This window comes from Bos taurus, chromosome 19, assembly GCF_002263795.3.
Source record: "Bos taurus isolate L1 Dominette 01449 registration number 42190680 breed Hereford chromosome 19, ARS-UCD2.0, whole genome shotgun sequence".
NCBI classification, from domain to species: domain Eukaryota; kingdom Metazoa; phylum Chordata; class Mammalia; order Artiodactyla; family Bovidae; genus Bos; species Bos taurus.
Window position 1 is genome coordinate 54,534,426 of NC_037346.1, and position 24,749 is coordinate 54,559,174.

At 56.3% G+C, this 24,749-nt stretch overlaps 1 protein-coding gene across 9 annotated transcripts in view; it reads right to left on the reverse strand.

The window, feature by feature from the left end:
• Nucleotides 1-24,749, reverse strand: part of SEPTIN9 (septin 9) — a 179,486-nt gene that overhangs the window by 37,413 nt on the left and 117,324 nt on the right. For 2 of the 9 annotated variants that reach the window (XM_010816603.4, XM_010816602.3), the window contains exon 1: nucleotides 178-11,698. The exons of the other annotated variants lie outside the window; for them this stretch is intronic. The gene's annotated coding sequence lies outside the window, so the exon portion shown is untranslated. Of the gene's footprint in view, nucleotides 1-177; nucleotides 11,699-24,749 lie in introns of those variants that run through there. 9 annotated transcript variants of the gene reach the window in all.

The window sequence follows — 24,749 nt, forward strand, 5'->3', positions numbered from 1 at the left end:
TCCCCTACCCCAGCAGCTCAGATGACAGGCCACCCTCCCCAGGAGGTCCAGGTTTCCCGGCAGCTGAGGGTGGGAGCAGAGCCAGCCCCGCTGTATGTGCCCTGGTGGAAATGACCCGGGAAGGGAGCGGAGAGGAACCGGCAGGGGCTGGGGAGGCGGCGGCAGTGGCCAGCTCACCCTGAGCTCGGTCTTCTTCCTGGAGCCTCGGAAGATTACTATCGGATCCCGCTCCGGCTTCTGCAGCCCCTCAGGGCCTGGGGATGACTCACGGAGTCTCCTCCTCTCTCTCCCCTCCCTGCGGGCTCCGGGGAAGAGCTGAGACCCCCTCAGGGGATGAGCTAGGTGGTCCCCAGAGGAGGGAGCTTGGGAGCGTCCCTGTCCGGGGCTGGGCCTGCCGCCTGGGATCAGCCAGATCCATCCTGTGCCTCGACCTCTGACCCCCGAGGGAGTGAGTCACTCCCAGGCATGGGCGGGGCCAACTTGGCTCAGGCCCACTCCCACAGGAGGAGACAGCTCCTGGGGGCTGGTGTGGGGTCTTCCTAGGGCAGAGTGTGGTTAGTTCAAGTGCAAAATGGCAGTCCATCCTCCTGCCTCCAGAAGGAAGATCCCCACCTCAGCCTTCAGGAGCCAGGCCACACCCCAGGTTTCCCAGATCCCCCGCATGGTTAGTGGGCAAGGACCCAGGGGCACCCACCCCACCAGCCACAGGGGTAGGCCGACCACGTCCCTCAGCAGCCAGCCCTTCCCAGCAGCAGCCACTCCTACCCCTGACGGCCAACTTGCCCCCCAGTGGCCTCTGAGGTCTGGGGGTTTGCCACAAAGGCTTCAGGGGCCTGTGCTGCAAACCCCTTCCAACTCCGACATGGAGTGGCCATGCAGAGCTGCTGACCCCGGTCTCCAGGCACTTGGCCAGAGCTAGGGGAGTGCCCAGTGGGAGGAAATGCATGTCCGGAGCCCTTCTTCGCATCTCACTGGGAGGGAGGCCGTAGTGGATCCCAGGCACGGGCCTCAGAGTCAACATCAGATGGAGGCCCCTTCCCTCGAACCATCTTTGACTTATTACTCAACATCTGCTGGCCTGGATCTTCCCCATCTGTAAAATGGGCAGGATCAACTCCAGCTGCAAGAATTAAAGTGAGACACGTGTGTGTCCAGAAACAGGAAAGGCAGCCGCTCCCCAAATACAAATCCTTTTCCTCCAAGAAGGTGATTTCCAGACAGTTGCAAGGGCCCAGCCCCTCCTGACACCCCTGCCCACTTGTTCAGTTGCTCAGTGTCCAACTCCCTGTGACCCAATGGACTGCAGCACACCAGGCTTTCCTGTCCCTCACTATCTCCTGGAGCTTGCTCAAACTCATGTTCATTGAGTTGGTGATGCCATCCAACCATCTCATCCTCTGCCGCCCCCTTCTCCTCCTGCCTTCAATCTTTCCCAGCATCTGGGTCTTTTCCAGAGTTGACTTTTCTGCCTACTTGGCTGGGACCTAAAAAGCAGGTCCAGGAACCAGCAACAAGGGAGGCCAAGCCAGGCGTCAGGGTTAATTAACATGAAGCCTGCACTCCACGCCTGCCCTGGCAGCCTCCTGGTCCCGCAGCACTCCCCTCGAAGCCTCCTTCCAGCCTCTGGCCTCGCTGTGTCCCCCAGTTTTCTGGCCCCAGAGTCCACTCCCAGGGCCCACTACCCCTCCTGGGCGCCCACCACTGCTCTCCAAGCTTATCCCTCACCCTGCCTGCCGTCTACCCCCGACCCCCATATCATGGGTCCAGGAGGCAGCCTGGGTACTTTGTACACATGCCAGGCTCCTCTTACAACTTTTCCTCACTTGTCACTGACCAGGGCCCCCAGAGCACAGAAGAGGGTATTCTTGTGCCCACCAAGCCCCCCAGTCCAGGGGCTTCTCCAACACAGAACATCTGCCGCCCGGCACTGCTCACAGTTCACCGCCGCTCAGGACACACTCGGCATCCAGGGAGAGCGGCCTGACACCTGGGCAGCTGCCCGTCCAATCCTCCAGTGGAAACCGAAGGCCGGCCACAGACAGCCCAGCCACAGACGTGATTTTAACGTTTCTAGTAGCCACAGTAAAAAATATAAGAAGAAACAGGTAACATTAATGTTAATGCATTTTATGTAACCTAACAGAGCCAAGATATTATCCACCCAACATGTGACCAGTATAAACACTTTTGAGATTGTTAATGTTTTATTTTGTTTTTTGGCCACAAGGCATGTGGGATCTAGTTCCCAGACCAGGGATCAAACCCACGCCCCCTGCACTTGGAAGCGTGGAGTCTCAACCACTGGACCACCAGGGAGGTCTCCAGTGTGTGTTTTATAACTATGGAACCTCTCGATTTGGACTGTTCACATTTCAGGTGGTCAGTAGCCACAGGTGACCGGGGCTACTGTCCTGGACAGCACAGCTCTCTATATTCTCAGTTTCACCCTGAGGTGACAACAGACCCTTAGAGAGAGGTTTATCCGGATCATTTTTCACACCACATATGGAGCCACCCTGGGGGTGATACAAGACACACCACAGCATCTACTGTGAGATGCCGAGGCCTCTATTGATGCCACTGATCCCTACGTGACAGTGTCCCGTTTCTGGGGACATAGAGGGACATGCGGGCTTCCCTGGTGGCTCAGATGGTAAAGAATCCACCTGCAGTGCGGGGGGCCTGGGTTCAATCCCTGGGTTGGGAAAATCCCCTGGAGGAGGGCATGGTAACCCACTCCAGTATTCTTGCCTGGAGAATCCCATGGACAGAGGAGCCTGGTGGGCTACAGTCCAGGGGGTCACAGAGAGTCAGACACAACTGAGTGACTAAGCACAGCACAAGGGGACATGATTCTCAGCTTCCACCGTCAGACACAGCAGAGCTTCTCCTAAGAAATCGCTTTGCCAAATGTGCGCTAAGTATCGGTCAGACAGTTTTCTGTGACTGCCACACATCCCTTTCTGGGCTTCCCTTGCCTACCTGGCTCACGGTTGCTCAGGCCAGGATGAACCCCTGACTCAAAGGCAATGGGGCTTCCCTGGTGGCTGGGTGGTAAAGAGTTCACCTGCCAATTGCATGAGACATGGGTTCGATCCCTAGTCCGGGAAGATCCCACATGCCACAGAGCAACTAAGCCCGTGCGCCTCAGCTACTGAACCAGTGCTCTAGATCTTGGGAGCTGCAACTGAGCCCACGTGCTCGAGAGCCTGTGTGCCCTGCAACAAGAGAAGCCACTGCAATGAGAAGCCCAAGCACTGCAACGAGGAGTAGTCCCCGCTCGTCGCGACTAGAGAAAGACCGCACGCAGCGATGAAGACCCATCACAGCCAAAAATAAGTAAATAATTAAAAAAAAAAAAAAGAATGAGTTGGGCTGTTTAAGCTTCCTTGGCAGCCTGGAGCCAGGAACCCTTCTGGACACCCAAGCTCCCTCAACTGCTCCTCCCACTCAAGACACCCAGGCACTGGCCTCCCTTGCATCCAATAAGTACCTCAACACACTTCTGGTTACTAACTTCAAAGTACCCAGAACTGCACTGATTAAAAAACAATCTATAAAGAAAGCAGCGGTCGCCGAGGCGGGGGCAGCTGTGGCTGGGCAGTGATGCTTCATGGATCTTGGGTTTCCACTGAGGTGAGGAAATATGCTGGAAGTAGACAGCAGCGACGGCTGCACAACAAGCTCTATGTGCGGATGGTCAATAAAAAAGAATTTAACGTGTCCTCCTTTCACTGGAGCCAGTTTGTTTTCTTGTTGTATATCTTAAAGCCAGAGGGCCCCAAGACAAATCGGGAGCCCTGGGGGAGACTGTATCATGCCCCATCTTCCCGGAACCTCTGAATGTGATCTTACACGGCAGGGCCGACTGCAGAGATGAGGGTCTGTGAGATGCAGAGGCTCTCCCAATTCTGTGGCTGGGCCCCGAACGTAATCATGAGGGTCCTTAAGAGAGGTTTGCAGAGAGCAACTTGAAGAATATAGGGAAGATGACTGTGTGATGACGGAGGCAGAGAGTGGAGTGGTGTGGCCACAAGCCAAGGGCGCAGGCAGCCACCAGAAGGTGAAGGAAGGACGGCTTCTCCCCCTGGAGCCTCCAGACAGAGCCAGCCCCACCCAGTGCCCCTGATTTCAGACTTCTGACTGCCAGAACTGTAAGAAGAATACATTTCTGTTGTTTGAAGCCATTGAGTGTGCGGTAAGTCGGGACAGCAGCCCCGCAGTCTGCAACTCGACCCGTGTAAGTTTAGGAGCTTTCTGGAGAGATGAAGACACAAACTCTCAGAGTGGGATGGGAACTTGTTCCAGGCCACGCACCTGTGAGCCAGACCCTTCCCAGACCTACAGGATATTAGTCGGGGTTTGGGAGAGAGAGTCGGACTCATCCACGGAAAGCTAAAGATACCCCCCTCGCCAGGTTCCAGCTGATGTGCAGTCGGGCGGAGGGGGCGTGGGCTGCCCCATGGTGTCCTTGACAACTCGACAAGGGTGCTGTGGGCTGTTTGCACATGTCCATGAGCAGACCCCACCATCGGGAACGCCGTGGGGAAGGTCACCGGGGGCAGCTGCACTGATCGGCTGTCCAGCGGGAGGGTCCCACTCTGGAAGCCACAAAGGGACACGTTGAGGCTTCCACCTCCAGCCAGGCCGACTGGGTGAAGAGCACAGCATCCTGTGGGGGAGGCACCCGCCCTGCAGAGTGGGGCCACTCATGTGGAGCCAGCGTGCAGCAGCAGCGGGAGAGAAGGAAGCGGTTACACAGTGCCCTCCTTCCCTCCCTCTCTCACGCACTCATGCACACACGCACCACCCCCACCCCAGTTCCCAGGTCCCAAACGGTCCTCCTGCCAAGCCCAAAAGCCTGGTGGCGAGCACACAGCTCAGCCCTCCTGCCAACTCCCTTCCAACCCACCCTGGGCAAACCCCCATGGGATGCAGCAGATGCTTTCCATCAAAGGCCAAGAAAAATATCCCTCCCCCTCTTCTGCGGGCAGGTCGCTGCGCTCCACACCCCCACACACACCCAGGAGGACAGGGGAAGGGCTGGGCGGGTTAGAAGTGTGGGGCTGGGGGCTGAAGTGAGCCAGGAGCATAAGCAGCCACATGCCCCCAGGGATGGGGGGCCCAGGTGCCCAGAGGCAGGCCGACCTCAGGAGGTGCTGCCCCACGCGCAAACCCCCCCCTTCATTCCTGGGGTAGGGGAGGACCCCACAGCCCCAGGGCAAAAGCCCCGGCATGCACGGGGGAGGGAGGGGACCCTAGCTCAGTTTCTGCTCTCTCTGCAGTAGAGCAACGCTTGCAGGGGCTGGTTTTCACCTTGGGTTGATATCTGTGTTTTTCCCAGGTCCCTTTCAACTTGACCTAGAACATTCAGGCTGCCCCTCATCTCAAAAACAAGGCCACCCCCACTTCCTTTGGCCCCGCCCCCTCCTCCAACTGTAGGCTTGCTTCCTCTCTCAACAACCCGACCTCACCTCCTAACAGTTGGTCTACACTTGCAGCTTCCACCTTCTCACCGCCCACTCACTTCTTAACCTTTGCTCTCTGGCTTCTGCCCATTTCACCATTAGAAACGACCTCTTGAAACGACCCTCATGGCCGACTGATCTCGGGGGGCAGTACGTGGCATGCATTAACCACCCCTCCTAGCAGGACGCTTCTCCCAGCTACCTTCCTCACCTCGTCCCCCAAGACACAGGAGTCTCCTCTCCCCGCATCTCAGGAGAGGCTGGCCTTACTTTTGTCACCAGCTTCAGCCACACCCCCCCAGGCTGCTGCCTCTGGTCCTGACCGCCGTCGGACTCAGCCACACCTCTAGGCATGCTTGTGTTCTAAGGGCCCCTACGCTCTTCACCTGGGCCCCATAGTCTCCCAAACCATACCTAAAATCCCCTGGTAAAAGTCACCACTTCCAGGAAGCCCTCCAGGTGTTCCATCAGCTAGGATCACCCCTGCCCGCTTTCGTGTTTCCCACCTCACATCCTGACCTGGAGCACTTGTCTGGCTGACTCACTCACCTTTTTCCCCGGCTCCTGGGTAGCGGCCCCTGTAAATGTTTGTGGAACTCCGCGGCCGGAAGGCCCCATTTCCTCCTTTCTAAGAAGCACTCCTCCCAGCCTCACTGTCAGGTTGCCTCTTCCCCTGGCAGGCACCTTTAATACACATTCCTTTTTCCTCTTGAAAAGCTATCATTACATCAACAATGTGTCAGAAATTATTTGATGATAATCTTAACTCTCACTCGCAGCCAACTCTATTATTCTGGTTGGGATGGATACTTTGTAGCTGAGCAGTAGCCCCAGGCACACTTCCAACCCCACTACTCCATCCTCCTTCCAAAATCCCGAACTCCCAGCAACAAAAGGAGCCAATCCCGCACTGATTTCAAACAGAAACCCAGCCTGTCGGTACTGGAGAGCTCTCTCTCAGGGGTGGGGTGGGGGTGGGGGGTGGTGTCAAGAGGGAAGACCTCCAGGTGGGGGCGCTCCAGACCGGCGTTACGAGCGACACTCTAGACTTCCTAATCCTCCACTGAAATTAGGAGCAAAACAAAAGCTTAAGCAGCTAAGATGGTAAATTGTTTCAGTCCAGCAATACACAATTTGGTATTTAGAGGCGGGAGTGAGGGTCTAGAACTGGGAAGTAAGGGGACAAGCAAGTAGAAAGAGCAGGATGTTTATTTGGCTTCTGCTCAGAGGTTCTCAAACCTAAGGGGAGCTTCAGGGAAATACAGATTCCCAGGCCCCGTCCCCAGCGATTCTGATTTAACTAATCTAGGCGTTGGTTAAACATTTCTCAGGAGATTCCAACGGACAGCCTGGGTTGAGAGTAGCTGGTTAGCACTGACAGACACATACAGTACCCTTGAGATTTGGCAAGATGCTGATAACATTTGAACTTAAGCTAGGTGTGTCCAAGAGACACACAGGGGGTGAGTGGGGTGGGGGTGAAGTGTGAGTTGCTCAGTCGACTCTTTGTGGCCCCAGGGACTGTAGCCCGCCAGGCTCCTCAGTTCACAGAATTCTCCAGGCAAGAACACTGGGGTGCGTAGCCATTCCCTTCTCCAGATCTTTCCAACCCAGGGGTCAAACCCAGTTCTCCTGCATTGCAAGCAGATTCTTTACCATCCGGGTCACCAGGAAAGCCAGGGGTGGGGTGGGAGTGTCAGCAGTTCCCACAGTGGGTGCAGGGCCCGAGGTGCTAAAGTGCTGTCGTGGCTGACTCTTTGAGACCCCATGGACTGTAGCCCGCCAGGATCCTCTGTCTATGGAATTTTCCAGGCAAGAATACTGGAGTGGGTTGCCACTTCCTTTTCCAGGAGGGCCAGAGGGGCTCTTGGCAATTCCATGGGCAACACGGGGCCTTTTTATAAAGGGCCTCCACATTGCCCACTGTCTGGCTGGGACTTGGAAGAGAACCAGAGAAGGACACTTGGAAAGGTGTCCAGGATACACTACTGTGGCACAGGACTTGGGACAGACGGCATTTGAGTCCCTGAAGTCTCATCTGCCTAAGAACAGAACCTTCTGGAAGAACTCAGTTGTCAGCAGTCTGCTCCTCTGAGCAAGCCCGGAAGACTGACTATTGCAGACAAGAAGTCTGCACACCACACCTACAGATACTGTGCCACAAAACCATCCTAGCTCTCATATCCCCGCTTAAGGGTCCATTTATCTTTCCAGAGTCCTTTGTTCTCCAGTAAGTGTCCTTCTCCGCCTTCCCTTTTCCTATTAAGAAGGTGTGTATATAAGCCCTAAATCCTAAAGACCCTTTGAGTAACATTTTCCTGTGAAATCCCTTACTTATGTGCTTACGTCTATCTTTTCTCTTACTGGTATGGCTCTTGGTTTAGTTTGCAGACCCCCAAAAGACTGAAGGAGAGACATTATTTTGCCAACAAAGGTCCATATAGTCAAAGCTATGGTTGTTCCAGTAGTCATGTATGGGTCTAAGAGCTGGACCATAAAGAAGGCTGAGTGCCGAAGAATTGATGCTTTTGAACTGTGGTGTTGGAGAAGACTCTTGAGAGTCTCTTGGACTGCAAGGAGATCCAACCAGTCCATTCTAAAGGAGATCAGTCCTGAATATTCATTGTAACGACTGATAATGAAGCTGAAGCCCCAATACTTTGGCCACCTGATGCAAAACGCCAATTCATTATAAAGACCCTGATGCTGGTTCCAAATAGGAAAAGGAGTACATCAAGGCTGTATATTGTCACCCTGTTTATTTAACTTATATGCAGAGTACATCATGAGAAACGCTGGACTGGAAGAAACACAAGCTGGAATCAAGATTGCCGGGAGAAATATCAATAACCTCAGATATGCAGAAAGTGAAGAGGAACTCAAAAGCCTCTTGATGAAAGTGAAAGTGGAGAGTGAAAAAATTGGCTTAAAGCTCAACATTCAGAAAACGAAGATCATGGCATCTGGTCCCATCACTTCATGGGAAATAGATGGGGAAACAGTGGAAACAGTATCAGACTTTATTTTTGGGGGCTCCAAAATCACTGCAGATGGTGACTACAGCCATGAAATTAAAAGACGCTTACTCCTTAGAAGGAAAGTTATGACCAACCTAGATAGCATATTCAGAAGCAGAGACATTACTTTGCCAACAAAGGTTCGTCTAGTCAAGGCTATGGTTTTTCCTGTGGTCATGTATGGATGTGAGAGTTGGACTGTGAAGAAGGCTGAATGCCGAAGAATTGATGCTTTTGAACTGTGTGGTGTTGGAGAAGACTCTTGAGAGTCCCTTGGACTACAAGGAGATCCAACCAGTCCATTCTGAAGGAGTTCAGCCCTGGGATTGCTTTGGAAGAAATGATGCTAAAGCTGAAACTCTTTGGCCACCTCATGCGAAGAGCTGACTCATTGGAAAAGACTCTGATGCTGGGAGGGATTGGGGGCAAGAGGAGAAGGGGATGACAGAGGATGAGATGGCTGGATGGCATCACTGACTCGAAGGATGTGAGTCTGAGTGAACTCTGGGAGTTGGTGATGGACAGGGAGGCCTGGCGTGCTGCGATTAATGGGGTTGCAAAGAGTCGGACACGACTGAGTGACTGATCTGATCTGATGCTGGAAAAGATCGAAGGCCGGAGGAGAAAGGGACAAAAGAGGACGAGATGGTTGGATGGCCTCACTGACTCAATGGATATGAGTTTGGGCAAGCTCCAGGAAATGGTGAAAGACAGGGAAGCCCGGTGTGCTACGGATCAAGGGGTTGTAAAGAGTTCTCGCGGCTGAGCAACTGAACAACAGAAAGACTGAAGCTAAGAGGGTAGAGGAAAAGTCTTCCCTCCCTGTGTGTGTATTAAGTCCCTTCAGTCGTGTCCGACTCTTTGCGACCCCATGGACGGTAGCCTGCCAAGCTCCTCTGTCCATGGGGATTCTCCAGGCAAGAATCCTGGAGCAGGTTGCCATGCCCTCCTCCAGGGGATCTTCCCGACCCAGGGATGGAGTCCACCTCTCCTGCATCTGCAAACCACACCTACAGATACTGCCACAAAACCACCCTAGTTCTCATCTCTCCTCCTAAGGGTCCATTTATCTTTCCAGAGTCCTTTGTTTTCCAGTAAGGGCCTTTCTCCTCCTCCCCTACTATGAAGGTGTGTATATAAACCCTAAATCCTAAAGCCCCTTTGAGTCACATTTTCTCTGTGAAATCCCTTACTTATGTGCTTAGGTCTGTCTTCTCTTACTAATGTGGCTCCTGGGTTAGTCTGCAGACCGTCAAAAGACAGAAGCTAAGAAGGCAGAGGAAAAGTTTTCCCTCCCCAATACTTGTGTGTGTGTGTGAAGTCGCTTCAGTCATGTTGGACTCTTTGCGACCCTATGGACTGTAGCCTACCAGGCTTTTCTGGCGTTCTCCAGGCAAGAATACTGGAGGGGGTCACCATGCCCTCCTCCAGGGGATCTTCCCAACCCAGGGACCAAACCCACAGATTCTTTACCACCGAGCCACCCAGGAAGCCCCAGGCATTGGTACAGGTCACCTCATCACAAACAGAGGCTGCTGACACAGAACAAGCTGGGTATGCTGTTCTGCAACATGTAAAACACTAGCATGTAACACTGGGAGAAACAGAGCTGCCCAGCCAAAGTTCTAAGTAAACACGGGAACGATAAATAGATACGAACGCAGGTTGAGTCTGGTGAGAGGAAGGAAAGAAGACTGGCAAAGCTTTGCTTCTCAGGCTGCATGGAGGCGCTCAGGTGCTGTGTTCACAGAGATGGTGCATGGTTTTTGTTTTCTTTTTAATAATGTTTAATTTTTATTTATTTATTTTACAATTTATTTCCTTTTTCTTTTTTTTAAACTTTTGGTTTCACCGCTCAGCGTGTAGGATCTTAGCAGCCAACCAGGGGTCAAACCTGTTCCCCCTGCATTGGAAGCTCAGAGTCTTAACCACTGGACTGCTAGGAAAGTCCCAGGGTGAGTGTTTTTGTTGCTGTTGTTAAATGCAAGCAGTCTTCGCAGGCCCTGGGGAAGCAAAGCCCCGAGTCTGTGTGTGGCTCACTGGCCAGGTGGCGTCCAAGACGAGGCATCACCTCCTGAGCCTCCGCTCACCTCCTGAGCCTCTGCTCACCCACCTCAGCCCAAGGGTGGTGAACCCACCTGCTGTTTGGCTGCTCGAGAGGAGGTGCCTCAAACCTCCTGCCCTCCTTGCGGCATTTTGGGGAGGGTGCTTTGAACTAACCATGTCAAAGTACTCTGAAAACCACAGAAAGCCTCTAACCAAGAGGAGCTGGCGACTCCGGGCCTATTTTCATGACCTGGCAGAAAACGCCCCAGCCCAAGAAGCCTTGTTTTCCCCTCTGGGGTGGAGCCCTCAGTTGGGTGTGAGGGTTGAAGGCTTTTGCAGCTCCTTAAGATGCCTGATGTGAGGTTCTGTCAGCCCCAGGCCCACTTTAGTTGGGGATGCCTGAGACCCCTCTCCCCTTTAGCGAAGACCGGGGGCAGGTAACACTGCCACTCATGGGAAACTAAGCGGCTTGTTTAATTGGGAATTGGGCCCAAACCAGCCCAGCCCAGCTCTTTCCTCTCCTCCTTTCTCTCCTCCCAGACCTGGAAGCTCAGGAAATTCAAGGCTGTGAAGCAGTGGGCACATGACCTCCGGCTATTTACACAGACTGGGGTTGGGGAGGGGGGACACTGATCCTTCCCAGCTCGCCCCACAAACCTGGGGAACCCCTGTGCCTGACCCTCCTGGCCCAGGGGCCAGTGGTCCAAGCCACCCAAGTTTTCATTTCATCCAGGAAACTCAGGCTTTGAGGTCAGAAGGGTGTCCAAATCTGACACCACCACCTATCAGCTGAACGATGGGGTGTGTGTGTGTGTGTAAATTTCTTTATCTCTTGAGAGTGATTTTTCTCATCTGTCAAAAGGGGGAAGGGGTTCACTGGAATTCAAGGAGAATGAAAAGGAAAAAGATGGCATGTGTACAGACTGGCGCTGAGCCTGGCACCCAGGCAGACGCTCCATAGCACTGCCCCCCGCCTTTTCTCGGGCATGGGAGTGGGGAAGACAGCCCACAGGCAGGCAGCATCTGCCAGCTCCCCAGCGGAAGCACAGAGAAGAATCAGCAGAAACTGTTGATGGATGCGAAGAGTCTGGATTACCGATGACTTTCATGTATCTGTGCTTGTAAAACCTTAATGGTGGATCCAAAAGGTCTTCTGGGAAATTTCGCTTTTAAAAGCACATTAAAAAAAAAAAGAATAAATCCTGCAAACATAATATTCAGTGGAAGAAGCCAAAAATGAAAGTATGCTACATGGTAACATGGTAATGACTCAATGGACATGAATTTGAGCAAACTCTGGGAGACTGTGGACACAAGAGCCTAGCGGGTTGCAGTCCTTGGGGTTGCAGAGTCGGATGCAACTTAGCAACTGAACAACAATTCAGATACAATTCAAAACCAGGCGAAACCCTCACTGCTGATGCAGCATTTCTGTTTCCTGATTCTGGTGGTGACTGCATGAACCTATGTACGTGTTAAGTCTCACTTCAAAGAACCACAATGCCCCCAAAAGGGACATTTCACCTGTAAAACTGGCGAGAGCAGAGTCAAGTCTGTAGCTGAGTTAACATCCTTGTACTCCTGCCAGCTTCCTGGTTTTGATTCATACTGTGACAGGTCATTAGGGGAGAAGCTGGCAAAGGGTACACTGGCACTCTCTACTATGACTTTTGTGATCTCTGGCGAGTCGAAGATTATTTCAAAATAGAGAAAATATTTTAAGTACATTCAAAGGAGCTCCCTTCTAGTTGCTAAAGGAGGTGTTGCCTACTCGTGAACTGTGTAACAAAACCAATTTAATCTTTCACACACCAAAAAAGGTATATTCAAAATGTGAAATGCTACACATGATGTACCAGTTAGAAATGGGAACTGGATGGTTTCACGACGTGTCTGTTCATTCCTTCATCTCCTGTACACACGTGGAGCATGCAAGCACCTTGTCAGGTACGGGGAAGGGGCTAAGCCTTACCGACAGAGGCCCTGCCTGCCCAGGTCCCGGCCTCAGGACAAAGCTAAGGGATCCGGCACCGTGTAGCAAGGGCCAGCGAACACGCCACTGAGGCTGTTCTTAGAGAAACCTAGAAGGGGTCCCACCCCTGTGGAAAAGCAGACCTTCCAGGCCAAGGGCCTGGCAGGCAATAGAGCTGGCAGCAAGCCTCGGGTGAGCCTCAGCGAAACCATTCGGGATGCCACGAGAGGTGTGAGCTGCGGAGGGGCAAGCTGATGAGGCTGGAAGACTATCACTTCGTGTCATCCAGGCTGTTTCTCCAGACCCCAGGATAGAACGATCACAGTGGTCAGGAGGTAGAGATTCATTCATTTGGTCCCCACGCAGCTCAGAAAATGACATTTCACGGCCAGAAGCAGGAGCCTAACTCTTGCGAGCTGCTGGCTCTGGGTGCTGATGACGGAAAGCACAGTTTGCAATCTGACCCACCAAGGTCTCTGAGAGCCCCAGGCAGGCTGGCAGCATATGCAAAGGAGGTCTCCACCTAAGGCAGCGCACCTGGCACTTCCCTACCTCATCTCAGGCCACAGTCCCCAAGCCGGGGCATCCTGTGGTCCCCAGGTTCTAGGGCTGTGAGGCAGCTGCTCCTCCAGCTCCCCAGAGCCCACCTCCCACCCCAAACACACACAGCCAATCTGCTTTGCTCCCTGGCAGTCCCCACCCACTAGCCTTCCACCCACCACCACCACCAGGCATGCCCTAGCCATGCAGGCTCACTTCTCTGGGCCTCAGCTTTCTTCTTCATTGCAAATAAGCTGATGAACCCACAGTCTCTTTCAGCTACAGAATTCTAAGTCTAGGGGGGGAAAAGGTCACAAAAAGGAGACAGGAACATCGGCCCACAGCCTTGCCTTCACTTGTGAAAGTGGGAAAGAGTTTCACAACTGTTTTCTTTCCTGCCCGGCCCGGGGTGGGGAGTGTCCTGTGGACTCTAGGGCTGGGAGTGTCTAGGGGAGCCCAGAACCCCCAGGGTTCAGGATACAGATGGAATTCCTCCTGAATTCTTCCAGAAGAGGACCACCACTTCCTGTCTTCGCTTCCCATTGCTGCCCTAACAAGTCACACAGCACGGAAACTCGGAACAGCGCAGCGTGTCCTCTTATAGTTCTGGAGTCAGAAGTCCAACACAAAGTTGCTGAGCTAAAACCAAAGGCTGGTGCCCTCCAGAGGCTCGGGGGAGAATCCCTTTGACCACCTGTCCCAACTTCCAGAGGCCACTGCATTGCTGGGCTCCTGGCCTCCCCACCCCCCCGGCAACTTTACAGCCGGCATGGCCTGTGGAATCTCCCCACATCCCATCACTGATGCTGACTCGCCTGCCTCCTTCCCCTACTTCTAAGGACCCTTGTGATTACACTGGCTCTGTGTGGATTATCCAGGATCATCCCTCCAGATTATCCAGGATAATCTCGCTACTTTAGGGCCAGCTGATCAGCAACCTCGATTCCCCTTTGCCTTGTGGGCTGACGTAGTCACACGGTCTGGGGATTAGGACATGGCCGTCTTTGGGAGTCATCTTTCTGCTGACTCAACTAACCCAGGTCCTGGAGGGAGACAAAGGGTGGAATCACAGGCCCAGGAGACTGCCTGCTTGGGTTCAAATCCTGGTCCCACTACTTGGTAGCTGAGGGAATCAGTTATCCACATCTGTAAAATGGGATAATGTGTCCCCAACCCTTGGGTGCCAGCCCATGGCCTGTCAGGAACCAGGCAGCCCAGCAGGAGCTGAGTGGTGGGTGAGACCCAAACCATCCCCCAACCCAAGACCATGGGAAGACTGTCTTCCACGAAACTGGTTCGTGGTGCCAAAAAGGTTGGAGATGGCTGCCTAAGAGGGACCGGGGGTTGGGGGTGGGGCAGGCAACAGAAGGCCCTTCCCAGAAATTCCATCCTCAGCTCTTGAACAGTGATTCTTCCAGGACAACACTGGGGTTCATCTGGGCTCTCCCAGCACGGCACCAGGCTGCCACGGAAGGGTAACAGACCGGATGGCGCAGCCGGCTCGTCATGGCCCCCTCCTTTACCAGGGCAGAGGAGGCCAGTGCAGTCAGCCGCCAGCTCCCAGGGTGCCAGCTTCCTCCAACCTCACTGTGGGACCCTCTCGAGCACAGAGAGCCCCCTTTCCTCACCAGGAAGAGCTGGTCACATGAAGGCAGTCTTGTGTGCAGAGAGACGAATTTAGGATCCCCGAGCCCAGGTCACTCCAGCTTCGTGGCAGAGAGGTCCCAGGGGATTGGGGTGGAGGATGTGGGTGAGGGGTCAGTGTTCTACCCCCCGGGAACCAGGCCTGGTTCCTGACACCCCAAACCACAGGCCTCACCTCTCTCCCAGGCGTCTTGCTTTCCAAACACTTCAGCATCAGGCGTCTAAATCCCAGTATGACAGCAGCTGCCACATGGGGAGGCACAGAGAGAGGGAATGCTGGGCTGTGTGGCTTTGGGGAAGTCACTCTGCCTCTCGTTTGCTCCTCCAGAAACTGCAGGATCAGGGTCAGGCTAATCCTAAGTGGACACCCTGACTTCTGCATCCCCAGCAAACAGCTCACCAACCCCAGACAAAGCTTCCGGAGCCCAGGGGCACCCCAGGCCTGAGAAACGCTCAGGGACATTCTTTATGCCGTGTCCCACATAGTGGCCCCTGGCCTTTCCCCCAGTGTCCTCCCAGCGCCAGGAAAGGGGTGCTGGTGGCCTTCAGGGGCGCCCCAGGACCCAGCCTGGCTGCCAGGAAGTGGCTTTTGCCCACGCCTGGCCCAGCCTCCATGGAGAGAGGCCAGTGCAACCAAACAGGAGGCCGTAGGTGGCAGGGGCCAAAGGGGCCAAACCATTCTCTCCCGGCAGGGCAGGGGCGGCGGGAGGGAAGCGGAGGGAAGCGGCACGTGACTCCAGCCTGCGGTTCTCAGGGGAAGGGCGAGCCCCAGGCAAAGGGAAGCAGGGCCCCCCCACCCCCCGCCCCACCCGGGGGCCCAGCTGTGGGGGAAGGGAAGGGACTCTGGCCTCACACCCCCACCCTCTGGCTCCAGCCCAGGGCCTCCTCCTCGGACCCTGCCCCCCTCCTATCTCAGGGGAGAAAGTGAGGCTCTGTGTGTTGCCAGATTCCTGTAATGAATCCCACATTCATTCCGTCCTCTGCGCCTATTGGAAAGCCTCCCTCTGCCTTCTGGGTTCGCTCTGAACAGCTGGTCTGCAGAAGTCGGTGGAACTGAATGTGCAGGAGGTGACTGCAGAGGAACAAGCTCCCTTCGCGTCCCTGCCCACCCCTTCCTCTGAAGAGGAGGCCGCTAGTTCCTGCCCTTTCCCTGGGAAAGCTGGGGAGGGAGCCAGGGACGCAGGATCCACCATTAACTCTTTCACTTCCTGCCGGCATCCATCCTCCTGGCGAGGATGGACTCCACGGCTTCCTGAGCGTGGACAGCAGAGGCCCCCGGCTTCCCAGAGCCCCCAACCCCACTCCCAGGCACGAAAGCGCACAAGGTCAAGGCCCAGAGAACACACGCTCTGCTGGGAAAGGGCTTTTCTGCACCAGTTCCCAGCTCTCGCCTTGAAGGAGGTCCACAGGGCATGGATTTTGCAGGTGGAAGCAGGGAAGCCCCGAGAGGTCGGCATCTCGCGGATTACACAAAGGCAGGGCTCAGACACCCACAGCGCTGCTTTCAAATTTGTGCTGCTCACAAAAATTTGTGCTCCTCAGACAAATGCAAGCGGTGAGGAGCTGGGAGACGCAAAGGCACCCGCGGAACAGTAACGGTTCATTAGCCCAGAGGCGTCCTGTCTCCCCCAGCTGCCCCATCCTGGGCAGTGCAGACCAGCCACCCCTGGCACTTCCGGCCCCACCCCAAGGATGGGTGGGCCATTCCGCCTCCAAACAGGCACTGGCTCAAGGAAAGACATCAGCCCCAAGGCCTGGGAGACATGACTCCACCTCTGCCACTAAACTGCTGTGTGTCCCCTGGCAGAGTCAGAAACCTTCTCTGAGCCTCAGAGACAAGAGGAAGCAAAACCAGAAATCGGAGGAGGTTTAGAGGCTCTGGAGTCAGGCTTCCTGAATCCAAACCATCTAGCTGCATGGCCTTGGGCAGGTTGTTTAACCTGTCTGCGCCGAGTCCCTCATCTGTTAAATGGGGAGAGTGACAGAATCGAATTCACAGGTCTGTCAGGAGGACTCACTGAGGTCAAGAGCCCTAGGACCATGCAAGTTACCCCAGGAAGCCCTGGCGGCTGGGGACACCACCACTGCCATCACGGTCATCGGGGATCCTGTCTGGCCCCAGCAGCCTGAGGCCTGGGAGAATGGAGGGGGAGCATCCTTGGTCCTCTGCCGCCCCCATCCTCCGGTCCCTCTGCTGACGGCGGCCACAGCTGGAGTCTAGCCATGGTTCCCAGTGACCCAGCACCCTCCTGCATCAGCAGTCACAGAGGCTCCAAGTCCAGATGTGAGAGGATCAAACCATCCCTCCTCGTCTTCATCAAACCCACGCCTTATATGCCATTCTCCCATGAGTCTTTATGTGCAGCAGACATGTGGGGTGAGGGGAGGCAGGCAGAGACCCAATGAGGCCTCGGACTTGAGGCTGTGGGAGTAAGCCAGGATGCAAGGAGCTGCCTGCAGCTGGGGAGGGTCTCTTGGCAGGCAGAGGGGGCCCTGCCGCCCAGGCCCGCCACGCCGCTCCCTTCAGTGGCGTGTCCTCTGCCCTCTTCTGCCCCACCCTCAGGGATGCTCCCTACAGCCCTGCCAGGAGGAGAGGGAGAATGTGGCCCCAGTGGGTGAAGGACGCCAGGGCCCAGCCACATGGCCAACGAGTAACAGGGTCGGGGGCCCAGAGCCCGAGCTGGCCCTGCCTCCACTCTGAGCGGCTCTGTTCTAGTGAACCTTCTGTAGAAAGCGGGGGCTGGAGAGGAACAGCCTAGATCGAGGGGGACGGGCCCCATGCCTCTCCCACGAGCACAGGGAGCTCGGCTTGCAAACACCAAGCCAAGGGCCCTTCCCCAAGTGGGAGAAGGGAGAGAAACACACACAGGAGGGCTGCAGCTTGGTATTCCTCCTGTAACACACACATGCACGCACACACATGTGCAATCTGCTTTTTAAACCCAGGAGATGAGGGCTCTGTGCTGGGGAACCCCACCCCGCTGGTAGGGGAGGCCCAACAGCAGCTCGCTCTGGCTGTCCTAGGAGCAGGGGGCGGAAGGCACTAACTGGGGGGAGAGGAGAGAGGGGGTGGGGAAGGAAGCCCACAGGCGCACGAAGGGGCCCACGAAGGCAGGGCAGGGGCCAGGAGAGAGCAGGGTGCCCGCCCAGCCACCCCGCAGGGAAGAGGGTGTGGAGGGACAGCCCACCCACTTCCTCCTCCAGCGTTTCAATAGCTACCGGTCGTCCCTGGGACAGCTGGATTCCCCTCAGAGGTCAGGCTGCAGCCCGCGTCAACCCTCACCATCCCCCCAGTTGGTGCCATGGGCACAGCACTACCTCCGGTGTGGACGGCCGCCCACGTTTCAGCTGGGGGTGCAGATGGCACCCGGCTCATTGGCTCAAGGTGGCTGCTGCAGGCCTGGTCAGAAAGGACTGGCCATGTGGGCACCGTCTCTCCTTGGACCCCAGCTGAATCAAGGGGCCCCCTTGTCCCTCCCTGCTCCCTCTGCCAAGGGAGGGTGGCCAAAGTGGACCCCCAGGCTGCCCCACCTTGCCCAGCCAAGCCTTTTGGTTCAGGGCTTCGTTCTCCTCCCTGCGCTGCTGGGAAATGCCATGTACTTCAGAACAGGAACCCCCAGGTTGGGGAGGGGGGTCAGCTGACAGTAGGGGGCTGAGGGAGGGCGAGAATCCCCCAGGGGCTTGGGGGAAAGGTTTCCTGGTTCATGGACGAGGCCCAAGGGGAGGGGGCTTCCCTCCCTCTGAATGCTGCTGTGTCAGCGAATGCTGCAGCACCTCTGACCCTGCGGACAGCTGGAAACGAAGCCACACGGAGGATGGCCGACCCAGGGTCCTCCACGGCACCCTTGAGCTGCCCAGGCTCCACACTTCTCACTGTGTGCAGCAGCAAATCCGCCGTGGAGCTCAGGCCGTTCTGAGCCGAGGTTTCTACTGCTCGCCTGTGTGCTAAGTCGCTTTTGTCGTGTCCGACTCTTTGCGACCCTGTGGATGTAGCCCACCAGGGCTCCTCTGTCCATGGGGATTCTCCAAGCATGAATTCTGGAGTGGGTTGCCATGCCCTCCCCCAGGGGATCTTCCCAACCCAGGATATCAAATCTGCATCTCCAGCGGCTCCTGCGCTGCAGGCAGATTCTTTACCGCAGTGCCACCGGGGAAGCCCTGGGGTTTCTATTACTCGAAGCCAAAGCCTCCTGTCAGAGCATCCAAGAGCACAGCAGGCCCAGGCAGGCAGGGAGGGAAGGCCCTGCACAGTACAGCAAGAGCTGACCAGACTCCTGCCTAGGGCCGTCCAGACACACCCCCTCCGGCCCCCACTGCTCCCTGTTCAAGCCGAGAAGGACAGAGGTCCTGGGACAGGGGACTTCAAGGGAGCCAGCCTCCCTCCTAAGAATGGTTGACTGCTCTGGGCCATGGCTCCCAAGTCAGTAACTGTTCCTGCAGCCGCTGAGTCCCCCCTTTGATGGCTGCCAGAGACAGCATGCCACCCACAGGCCTCGGTACCCTGGGATCCAAGGATATTCTCAGAATGGCCACCACAAGCAAAGCACATGCTGAGTGAGGTCCTCACAACAGCCCCGTCCGGGCCTCCCTCTGGCGTCCCTCTTTTAGCAGATTTGGGAAGTCGCGTAGAGGAGTTAGGCAACTTGCCCCAGGTCACACAGCAAGAAGTGATAGAGCTGGCTGCCTCCCTGCTAGCTTTCCAGTGGCCCCCGTGAGGAGGGGGCGATGGGGCAGCCTGGCGGGCCAGTCTCCAAGGTCCTCACACTCCTCTCAGAAACCCCCGGGGGCCCGGGAGCAGGGCGTCATCCTCAGCTCCAGTCCTGGCACAGAGAAGGCCTCAATAGGTGAACGAATGAATGAATAAGTGAATGACGGCCTGGCCACAGACGAGGGCCACGGGGACGAGGAGAGGACACAGGGAGAAGAACCATGTCCCGTGATGGCAGTGGTCACGCCAGGCCGGCCCTGGGCCTTTTGCATGGATGAGCAGGCTAGCTTCTCACGTGGGCCTCTATGACCCCATTCTACAGAGGGGAACCAAGCACCTCAGCCAAGGTCATGCTGCCGCAGGAAGGGCCGTGGCCCAGGGTCGGGGTCAGGGCACTGTGACCGTGCTCTCATTCACACTGTCTCAGAGATAACCCCACGGAATAACATGAGAAAGCGTCCAAGGGCCCCCTCCCTGCCCACCACCCCTGGCCGGGATCTACCCTTTGCTGAAGCTCTCCAGCCACTTTCCAAGTTCCACCAGCCATGAGATGGTTCTCTAACTGCCAGTCCCCTCCTAGAGCAAATTATCCCGATCACCTTTTGAGGCTCGGCTTGGGTCACGAGTAGGGAAACTCTCCTGGGGGTGGAGGGGCACCCTTGTTAGCGGCAGGGAGGTGTCAGATCCCATTTTTGGTTCTTTAATTCTTTGTGTTAAGTACGCATGTAGGGAAAAGACTGGAAGAAAACACCAAAATGTGAACAGCGCTGATTTCTACAGTACCTAATTAACATCCATCATCTTCTTTATAGCTTTCTAAGTAAATTATTTTTGTCGTAAGTAGGCATAATTTTTAAAATTGCAGTAAGATTGTTTTTCAGCCAGGAAGATAGATGCTTCTTAGCCCGTCAGCTCTCCTAACACCTGCCCACTGCCTCATCTGGCCAGGTGGATGAAGCATTCCAAGGAGCTGTCAGCCAGGCACTGGGCGGGGGTCTTCCCCGGGCGGCTCTGGGGGCCAGGATCCTTCTCCTCCACTTGTGGAGCTGGGTCCCGGCTCCACCGGCTCTGCCACGAGGCCACTTCCCGCTGGGCTGCAGGGAGGATGTGGGTTCAACCGGAGACTGTGTCAACAGAGCTCTGCTTCGTCCACATCCTGGGAGGCCCCCCGCCCCACCCAGCGTGACGATCCCAGGGAAAATGTTAGCAGGGTGTGATGGGAGAGACTTCCCCGGACCAGATCTGTAAACACTCAACACTGTGCCCAGTTGTCTTGGGGGGCTTAAGGCCTCCACTGCCCCCTACTGACCAGCCGAGGCTCAGAGAGGAAACCAGAGGTGGAGTGGCCCATGAGGCCACAGCTGAGGGGACAGTGGGCACCACGGGGGCAAGGAGGGGAGCTGGGGGCCCGTGGCACTGGAACGGCAGCCTCTTCTCTAAGCCATCTCTTGTCTCCAAAAAAAAAGTCATGTCCCTCTTTCTCCGGCCACAGAATGGGGCAGTGCCAAGGGCCGTGCACAAACTTCCCAGGTGAGAAAGCCAGGCTCTGCCTGGGCTGTGCACCCCATGGTCAATCCCCCAGAAGCAGGCTTCCGGGGCCCGCTGTTGCCACAAGGAAGAGGCTGGAGGACACCGACAGAACCTGGACACGGCCAGGCTCAAGCCCACTCCCTGGGAAAGGGTCTGACAACTGAGAGTGGTGGTCAGGGGGTGGTGGTCACAGTTCTGCAGCAGGAGAGAAAGCAGGCAAAGAGAGCTCTCGTCCACGGTCCTCTAGTGACCCTCACAGCTCCAGGCTGGTCTGGGACCACCCCTGATGGGCCAGCCCGCTGCGAGGTACGTACAAGCCACGAGCCTCCATGGGAAAGAAGGCAGGCTGCTTGGCCCTCCTTCAGAACCTCTATTCGCACATTCAGACCCTCTATTTGCCCTGCACAGGGCGGTCAGCTGCAGAGAGAGCCCTGGGCAGGCATGATATCTCAGCCTCACTCTCTCCTGCAGAATGAAAGCATGAACAGTATTCACGTCACAGATGAACCCAGCTCACAGGTGAGTGGTCCTGGCACCACCAGCTGCCCACACACCGAGAGCACCCACAGTTGCAGGCGTGAATGCCGAAATGACAGCATAGAGTGGGTACCAGAAGCCTGCCCCCCGGTGTGCCCTTGGCTGCTATGTGGGAATCGCACCCCTTCCCCCTCTCTGGACTTGAGTCCCATCAGCTCTCAGGGTCTCTGCCTGGCTTCCGGCCTTACTGCTTAGAAAGTCAGCTTGAAAGCAAACCTCGATGATGCCTCCCTTGCCAGCTCCATCCCCAGCCTTTTATTCCTCCAACCCTTCCTCCTCCAGGAAAGAGATGGCCCCCAGACATATTCCCAGAAGGGCCATCCCTTTCCGATCACAGAAAACTGGAACGCAGCTTCCGGCCTTCCTGACCCCTTCAGGAGGACGGACATCACCTGGACGCCCGATGTCTAGAGCTGAGCATCCACACCAAGAAGCCACAGCCTTCTCTGAGGTCCCCTCTGGTTCTCTGACCACCCCCATGGCTCCATCCTCCTGCAGCCCCTCCAGCAACGGAGCAACTGCAGCCGAGGCTTCCGGTAACTTCTCATAGCACAGTCTGCACAGGTGCCAGCCCAGCACTCTGCCAGGCGGCTGCAGGAGCCAGCGGGCAGCCCAGGCAGGAGGCCTGTGGGTGCCGGCAGCAGCGGCAAAGACAGTGAGGCTTCTTCCCCGCACATGTGCCCACTGGCCTGTCCAGGCCCCGGGTGGACACAGCTAATAGCCACCAATGCTCAGCCTGGGGAAGCAGATGCTTAGAGCAGGAGCCTGCCTGACACCCCCGTGAAACAGGGCTGATGTTGTCAATAGTAGCAGCCTTAGCATTTATTATACACTGACTGAATGCCCAGGGCTGCGCCATGTCCATCCCTTACACTACCCCATTAAATCTTCGCGTTTGTTCCCCATCTACAATGAGATGAGTTCAGAGTAGTTAAACAGCCAATCTGCAAGAGTAAGTGGTGGAACCCGAATCTGAACACAGGCCCGGCTCCAGCCTCCCTCCTTCTGCTTTCCTGGAGACTACCAGGGGCCGCAGGCTAAAGTCCGTGCTTCTTAAATATTCGTGAACTGCTGAACACTCCCCAGCTGGGAAGCACTCCCTCCCTCCACTGACACCCCGCCCTCACCCCCAGGCTTCCAGCATTTTCCCTTCCAGCACTGCCATCTGTAGCCCAGGCTCTCACTCTGTGACTGGGGTCAGGGCCCCAACCTCTCTGGGCCTCTTGAAAATGAGGACACAGCCACACCAGACTACTTCAAAAGGTCGCTGGGGGAGCCCAGCTTTCTCCAAACCCAGTGTGTTCCCCCCCTGCCCCACTCTGGGGGATAGAGGCCCTTAGTTCCTCTTTCCGTAGATAAGAAAGCTGAAAGCTTCTGGAAGGCTCCCAGGGTCAGCCAGTTTGCAAGTGGGTGCACAGAGCCCAGAGCCCACGCTCCTGTCTGTCGGTGGACCAGCCTGCTGCAAGTCAGGGTATCAGCTGAACCTGCTGGCCACCTTGCCTACGCTCAGCGGGGGGCCAGTCCTCATACCTCGCTTCCTCACCAGGGTCCCCCTGGGGCCCCGAAAAGGTCCTGAGGCCAGAGGTCCCGCTTGAATCTCGGTGCCTGCTTTGTGACTACGGACCAGTGACTCAGCCTCTCTGGGCCTCCTGAGTGGCTGTGAGAGCTACGGGAGACTTAGGGAGAGCGCTGAGCCCCGTGGCCACACCCTGGAAAGTCTGGACACGTGGCAGCTGCGGGGTAGGGATGGCAGTGATCAGATGGGTCAAACCGAAAAGGCAGCTGAGCCCGGGGAGAGAGGCCGATGAAACAAAGTGGAGCTGACAGGGACTCTCCGACATGTCAAGCAGAACAACCGAGACAGGGCCCGGGGTGGCAAGGCCTGGGTGCTGTCCAGGGGCCCCTCTCCCCACCCCCACCCACTGGCCTCCTCATATTCTACACATGGGAATCCCTGGGGGCACCCACGGTCCCCGCTTCACCCGAGGAGGGCACTGCCAAACAGAGCAGGTTTTCCTCCTGGTTTCAGAATCCTTCTTAGCACAGTGCCACAGGCAGCCACAACCAGGGGCGGCAGCCAGCCCCACACCTGAAACACATCCACCGAGCTGGGCCGGCTAGGGGAATGGGAAGCCCGGTCCTCCTCTTCCCTCCAGGGGCTTCCGGAACGCATCCTGCCCTTTCGGTTCCCGGGGTTCGACCGTCCCTCAGTCTCCCAGAGCCTTGGGCGGGACCGGCTTTGGGGCCACTCCTGTCCTTGCCGTTCTGTTTGACCGTTCCACCCACGCTGGGTTAGTCCCTCAGGAACACAGCCACTCATCACCCCTGAGGAGCCTCAGCTGGTTGGTTTGAGGGCTGGTCGGGCTCCAGGCCCACCCCACACTGGGCTGCACCCACAGGTGTCCTTCCCACCTCCAGCCTTTGCTCACCCAGGAGCTCAGCCTCCCAGGGGCCTCCAGCTCACAGTACTTCTCTCTCTGCCTCCTGCCTGTGTCGGCCACCAGCAAGCCATGTACCAGCAGCCATCGCTGCTCAAGGCTGTCCGTCGAGTTATGACAATGCCCCTCGACCCTCTGTCTTAATTTGGCACCAGAAAAACTCATCACTTTCCAGGGCTCACCAGATGCCACTTCTTCCAGGAAGTCTTCCCTGATTGTTCCAGCTGGACAGACCCTACCCTTAGAGTCCTCTCGCGCTAAGTGCTCAACAGGCATGACCTGGGCACCACCAACATGCCAGGGCCTGGGGACAGGGCCAGCTTCCCCTGACCTCATGGAGCTCACACTCCATGGGAACAAATCAGCACTAAGTGTCTAGGGATAGCCCATAAGCAGGCATAAAAGCATTTAAGCAGGGACCCAAGAAAAGATCTGGGGAATGACATCCCAGGAAGGTACAGGCTCACTGGGGACAAACCTCTGTGTCTCCAGGAGCAGCCAGGCCAGAGGGCTGCATACCCACGAGCAGGGAGTAGGCACCCACTGGGAGGTTTAAGCTGAGGAGCGGTTTGAACCAATGCCAGACCCACTGCGTCCAGCCACTGCACACATCCAGGAGGTGCCCTTCACAAACATTACAGGTGTGGGTGCTTGTGGGGAAGGTGAGAGGGCCTTGTGGGCCACTGTGGGGAGCAAGCTGCAAGGGGAAGTTCGGGGGGGACCATCTGCCCAGGCAAGGCCTGGGGCTGCAGCAGGGGGGCACAAGGAGCACACAGATTTGGGTCTGTTTTGGAGGGGGCTGTGCCTGGCAGATGAGTCCCAAATTTCTGAGGCCCAGGCAATGTAGTG